This window comes from Polypterus senegalus, chromosome 16 (assembly GCF_016835505.1).
Source record: "Polypterus senegalus isolate Bchr_013 chromosome 16, ASM1683550v1, whole genome shotgun sequence".
NCBI classification, from domain to species: Eukaryota; Metazoa; Chordata; class Cladistia; order Polypteriformes; family Polypteridae; genus Polypterus; species Polypterus senegalus.
In genome coordinates, this window is record NC_053169.1 from 16,291,383 (window position 1) to 16,298,668 (window position 7,286).

The following is a 7,286-nucleotide window of genomic DNA, read 5'->3' on the forward strand; positions in this document are numbered from 1 at the left end:
TGGCAAGGATGACGTGTCATGGAGGAATTCTGGTTGGACTCCCTCTTTTGTAGAGATAATCAGATGATGTTGGCCTTCACGAGAAACAAATAACAGTTTTTTTGTGCTTTAGTGATCTCCTATGTAAACGATGATGTGTTTATATGTGAGTGTGCCCAATGAAGGACTGGCACCACAGTCAGGAATGAGTCCAGCCTTACACCCATTTGTGTGAGCCTATCCAGTTATGTCCTGTCTTGGCTCTTTTCCTGCATGTGATGCCCCGAGTATAGACCCTGGCTCCTCATGAGCCTCTTTTCATCTTAAGCGCATCTAGGAAATTGGCACATGGATGGGTAGACAAATTTAGAAAAATTTGAGTTTACGTGACTAAATTATACCAGTATGAGTTGCTGTCAATGTGGGTATGAATGTGCCGTGTGAGACATTGGCATTTTTTCAGGGTTGGTTCCTACTTTCAGCCCAGTGCAAGATGAATGGCTGTTCACACAAATTGTCATAATTCAGAAAATGTGTAAAAGTTGTAAAAAAGCCAAGAAAATGTTAATATTTAAAAATATAAATAGTCACTGCTGAGATTCCATAATAAGTTAACAATGACTTACCCGAGTACCAAGTGCAGCTCTGGAGTGACGTTCATGTCCTACTGGGAGAAGATGTGTGAATGTGAAAAGAAACAGCAGGTCCAGGCCTTTTTAAAGTTCATTCACTCATTTTTTTAAGTCAAGGGCCTTAGGATGCTGGGGGTCTCACAAAGTTCAACTCTGGATGGGACACGAGGGCACACCCATTCACTCAGTCAATTACAGCAGGCCAGTATAGATTTGATAGCCTAACCTGCCAGTCTTTGCACATGGAAAGAAACTGGAGAAACATATACACCCTACAGGGAGAACATGCAGCCTCTACCATGAAGTTGTACTGCTAACAGTTGTACTTATCCATAACACTCTCAGACCCCCTTCATCCAGTTCATGGTCAGTGCACAAGAGCCTATCCTGGCAGTGCCGGGTGTACAGCATGAACAAAATTTGATGATGGTGCCAGAAAAATTAGATCAAAGAAGTCCATCCACCAAATGTATTTCACTAAAATAGCACACATAGTGAGGACTAAAGCGAGTGTCACATTGCACAACTTCTAGTCGGAGGGGATGCCAAACTTGATGATTACAGTTGCTTATCTTGAGGATGTAAGGTTATAGTTCTAGACATTGCAGGGGATGTCAAATTACACGACAGCCAATAACATGGTGCCTGACAGCGCCAGACCTCGTTCAAAGTGTTTACAGGTATGACAAATTAAGCCACAACCTCTGACCTTTATCTCCTTTTTTCCATTCTGTCATGGTATGTAAGCATCAGACAGACGAGCTTCTGTTCTGCTTGTGAGGTCTAAAACATCCATGTTTCTTATTCATTATTCATAGCAGCATTCGTGTAACGAGCCCACTCCTTTGAAGTAAGACACAAATCAAACCTGTTGCAGACCAGTTACACTGAATCACTGAGGATGTCATACTACAAGACTAGTCAGGTTTTTTTAAGAATACTAGGGGGCTCTGCCCCCTGCTCGCTTCACTCGCCAACCCCCATGCGGGCCCTATGCGATAGTCACCTTGTGGAACTGCTGCTTGCCAATGGGGAAGTGTATGTAAAATTTAAACAGATTGTTATTTTCATGGGAATTGTTACATATGCATAATAGAACTAACTATAAATTTAATGTTAAGTGCGATACTTTTGGGCGTATGGATTTGTTTCCATTATTGGCTGTAGAATTTCTAATACGTCCGATCGTTTAACTCTTTTGATTCTATGTTGCACCGCTTCTCCGTGATCATAAATATACACTTGACTGAACTGTGCTTTCTTTGAAATTAAACTTGTAGTAGCTTTAATTGTTGCGGGACCATAGATTCATAGATAGCGTATGGTCCTGAATCGTGTAAATCTACGTTTTGAACATTGAATGATGCGAACGCGAACAGAATATTGTAGATTCAGATATTTTGCCTGTAGCATGTGTGGATTTCGCTTTCACCAAACAACAAATCTTTTAATTCTCGTGGATGCTCCTCTTCATTGGAAAGAAACAGGACTTTTCCCTGATGGCAACACACATTAGACAATCTACAAGTCTCCGACTTAAACTTTAAAAGCGAACAAGATCAACATACTTCTGTCATGTCACCTACATCCATCCATTCAATCTCTTTTCTCTGTTCTGTTATTTCACTGAGTAATAATTTCCGTTTCTTAGCGCTAATGCAATCTTTACTATCAGTTTTTGAGACTTTCGAATTTTAGTACTTTCATTTTCTCTAACCTGCTCTGCATGTGTGCCTCTTTCTGACGTTCTACTTGGTCTTTTACTCTTTGTCTTTTATTTCCGACCCTGCTTGGACCTGCTAGGTTTTCAATTCCACTTGGTCCGGGCTGGGAAATTATCTCTCATGGGACTTGAAATTATCTCAGAGAAAGTCTCTTTTATAATAGAGAGATGTAAATGACATTTGCAAATGAAAATTGCTAGGAAAGTTATATAGTGTGAGAGGGCCTTAAGGGAATTCCTTCTTCACATAAAGGAATGTAGAACTTGTGAGACACTTTTTGTAGTTACAGTGTAGACCTTGATGGCTTGGAACAACTTAGCCTTTAAGTAGCTAAAAAACCTCAATGGGCTGAATGGTCTCCTCTCATATGTAAAATGTATCCATCCATTATCCAACCCGCTATATCCTAAAGTTGAGAAATAAACAAGGGTCCGGGCACTATCCAGTAATGAACTTGTGTGAATATGGAGAAAATATATAGGCTCCACAGTAGAAGGCATTCAGCAGTCTATGGAGCCAACTTTGTGATTGTCAGTAGTTCCTTTCATAGTGAATACCATCCTGAATATAAAACTCTTCTTTCCTGAATGTGCCACAGCAGACTAATTAAGTGACTTGATAAGTGTGTGGTAGTGATCAAGCTGGAAGTGATGTGTATTACAGTCCAATATCTCAGTCACTAGGCCACAATGCCTGCCATTGATATCTAACTTTAACAAGTGAAGTGAGAGTGGATCTTCATCTATTGTAAAGAAATTAAATCAGGAGGCCAACATGTATAACAGGTTCTGTCAAGTGAATTTCCTTAATCTGCCCAGTTTGTGATAATTTACATGAAGCCATCCCAGCACTTGCTACTGCATTACAACGTTACTCATCACTTGAGAGCCCATCCTTGTAAAGCTTCCGGTTAAGGCAACTCTGCAACAACTTGCACAGGTGTGTGCTGGAAAATATCACAAAGAAACCGCAAGGAATGCCACCTACTCAGCCACCATAGCAAGCAGGCAGGAACACCTGATGATGAAGGCGGAGGAGCCAATGGCCAATGACCTAGTATATGATCAGCCAGCTACTCCTTTAATTCCATGTCTGTCTGTCACTGGGCTCACCCACAGCCTCCACCTCCTATATATTTAAAATTGTATGAGAATTAAATAACAATAACAACAGCTTCATAGGGTCATTATTATGTTACTTCTACTACTGCTACTACTACTACTAATAATAATAGTAATAATAACAGGTTTATAGAGTGAATATTCACAATACTTCTACTACTACTAATAATAAAAAACTAATGGGTTTATAGGCTGAATATTCATAATACTACTACTACCCCTCCTACTACTACTTCTTCAACTACTCATAATAATAATAATATTAACAGGTTTATAGGACAATTTTTCGCAATACTACTACTACTATTATTCCTACTACTACTACTACTAATAATAATAACAGGTTTATAGGGTGAATTTTCACAACACTACTACTACTACTAATAGTAATAATAATAACCACAGCTTTATAGGGTGATTATTCACAATACTACTACTACTACTACTAGCCCTACTACTATTACTACTAATAATAATAATAATAACCACAGCTTTATAGGGTAACTAGCATGAACTTGTGGATTTGCCTACGAGTATTTAGCGACAGCGTGTCTGTTAACTTGTGGATTTTTCTGCGAGTATTTGGCGGCAGCGTCACAACGTTGTTTTCGTCTAGCTGCATCAGAAAATGTACCACAACATCTGACACGCCTCCTTTTTACTGTTTTCTCACAGCTTGGATTGCTGCTGTCATAATCGGTTTGAGTTTCATGATTGGTTTCAATTACGTTAGTATTTGCAGGACTTGTGTTGAAGTGACATTCAGCATCTGTCAAGTGTTGTAACCATACAGCCGCCTTCATCGATAACTTTGCATCATAATAAACGAACAATAAAACAGCGGAGAAGCCGTGGATTAAACAAAAAGGCTGCAGCGACGGGCGGCCTTATATGGGCAGGCAGCCAACTACGTGGGAGGCGTGGTGATGGGGGAAGTAACGCCGCCTCACACAGCCATCAAGCTGCAGTCTTTTACAGTATATGGACGAAAATAGGTTCCAGTTATGACCATTACGTGTAGAATTTCGAAATGAAGAGAAAATGGAGAATTAGTGATGAGTGAGTCAGTCAGTCAGTCAGTGAGGGCTTTGCCTTTTATTAGTATACTGGATTATTCACAATACTACTACTACTACTACTACCACTAATATTCCTGCTACTTCTACTACTACTACTACTACTACTAATAATAATAATAATAATATTAATTACAGGTTTATAGGGTGAATTTTCACAACACTACTACTATTACTACTACTACTACTAATAATAATCATAAATAACCACAGCTTTATAGGGTGATTACTCACAATACTACTACTACCATTAATACTCCTCCTACTTCTACTACTACAGCTACTACTAGTAATAACAGGTTTATAGGGTAATTATTATTATTAGTAGTAGTAGTAGTAGTGTGAATAATAATAATCATAATAATAACCACAGCTTTATAGGGTGATTATTCACAATACTACTACTACCACTAATACTCCTACTTCTACTACTACAACTACTACTAGTAATAATAATAACAGGTTTATAGGGTAATTATTCACAGTACTACTACTATTCCTACTACTACTAATTATAAATATAGTTTTGAATAAAAATGGATTAACAGTATAATATAGTACTCCAGAACAGGTCTAGTGTTGCCAGTTAGCACAACACAGATGGGACCTGAGAAGGAAGCCAGAATACCCAGAGGGGAAACTCACTCAGACATGTGGAGCACATGGCAAACTAAATGGTTTGGTCATTTTTTTACAAACTCAGTCACATCCTATAGTGTATTTCAGACATTAATAAGGCACTTTACTTAATTACATGGTGGCACTGGGCAGCAGATTGATAAAAGGCTGGTTAATAAGATTACCACACAAGCTGCTGTCAAGCGATTACCTTGAACTGCCCTGGTGTCCCCAGTCTGTCTGGCCTAACACTGTTGTGATAGCCCACACACCACAAATCAGCATGTTGTCTATTCATCCGACAGAAAGGCATTGCCTTCTCCTGAAAGAAAAAAAAAAGATGAACAAAATGAATGTGGTCATCTTAAAAGTTATCCTTCCAGTTTGCTTGGGTGAGATTCTCACTGACAAGTTTTAAAACCCAGACTTAAAGAAACATCACATGACTGGGCACCTTTTAGCTGGCTCCGGATTTCTTCATTCCACTGGAGGGTGTTTGAGCTGCTAACAGGCTGTGTGCTGGTTATAAATATGTAAGAGCATTTGAAAGAATGCGATAAACTGCTGTTACTACGTGATGGCAAACTAGTAAAACTAGAAAGGTGTGGCTAACACTTGCACCAAGGCGACAAAAACACAGCTCATGGGCTTCACTTTTGTTAATAAACACACATAAAAGAGGAAGCTATGTAACAAGACATTTTTTGTACATTTTTGGGTTTATCTTTTTAGATTAGAAGTAGTTTACAAAATAAGTGTGTGGAAAAACTGATAAAAACGCTTTAATCACAGGGCAGCATGGCAGTGTGGTAGTTTGCACTGTTGTCTCACTGATCCCACAAGTGTTTATATGGCTTTTTTAATATTTGGAGCACTGGTAGGTTAACTGGTTTGCTCAGGATCACAAGAGGCAGGAATTGAACTGACATTGTTTTGGTTAACTCCCGCCACTTATCTGCAATGCTTATTATCATGCTGTTATTACTTCACTGTCTTAATATAAAAATTACATAAATACATTTTTATTACAAACATTTACCCGGTATAGATGAGGGCAGGTGGCACAGTGGTTAAGGTGGTTGCATCAGTGCTTCAGATTCCTTGGTTTGTATCCTACACCTGGTTGTTGTTGGTATGGAGTTTATGTAAAGTCAAAATAACTTTTTGAAATATCTCAAAACAAATTTTAGATATTTTAAATCCGGGGTCGCCAAGTCTGGTGCTGGAGGACCACAGTGGCTGCAGGTTTTCATTCTAACCTTTTTTTTTAATGAGTGCTGTGTTTGTGCTGCTAATTAACTTCTTTTGAATTCATTTTAATCAACTTATTTTTTAAGATTAGTTCCCCTGAGCTTCTTCATCATTCCTCTGAATTGAGTAATTTCATTCCTTAAACAGAAATTAAATGTGAAGTGAGGGAGCCAAAAGAAGACCAACTAAGTCAGGGCCTCAAAAGCCAACCAGGTGCAGAGTCTCGTCATTAATTAAACCCGTTCTTTAATTCCGTGGCTTGTTGCTGCTCTCATGGCGCATTAACAGACATTTCTGAAATTGTTGATTTTCTCTTTTCTGTTAAAATGTTTTGGGGACCTGAGCAGATCGATATTCCTGAGACCTTCATCTTACTTTATTTTCGGATTTTGTATGATCTTGTATCTCATTATTGTTTGGCTGCTAATTAAGGAAAAAGAAACAACTAAGGGGTCTAAGTCTTCAAGAACAAATAAGTTAAAATGAATTCAAAAGAAGTTAATCAGCAGCAAAAACAGATCAGTCATTAAGAAAAGGGTTAGAGTGAAAACCAGCAGCCACGGTGGTCCTCCAGGACTGGAGTTGGCAACCCCTGCTTTAAATTGCCATTCACATTTAAGGTGTCTGAAACTCATATCCAGGTATCTCAAAGCAAGTTTTTTTTATATATTTTTAGATATCAGCAATAAATTTTGAAACATCTCAAATACATTTTCAGATATCTCAAAGTAGCTCCATGACTATTTCAAGATTTCTCAAAAGACCGACCTTGCATGCCTTTTAAGATATCTAAAATGCATTTCAAGAGATTTTAAAATAACTTTCTGTAAAATTTCCTATTCTTTCAGTGAACTTTCTCTTTATTTTTGAAATGCCTTTGAGATA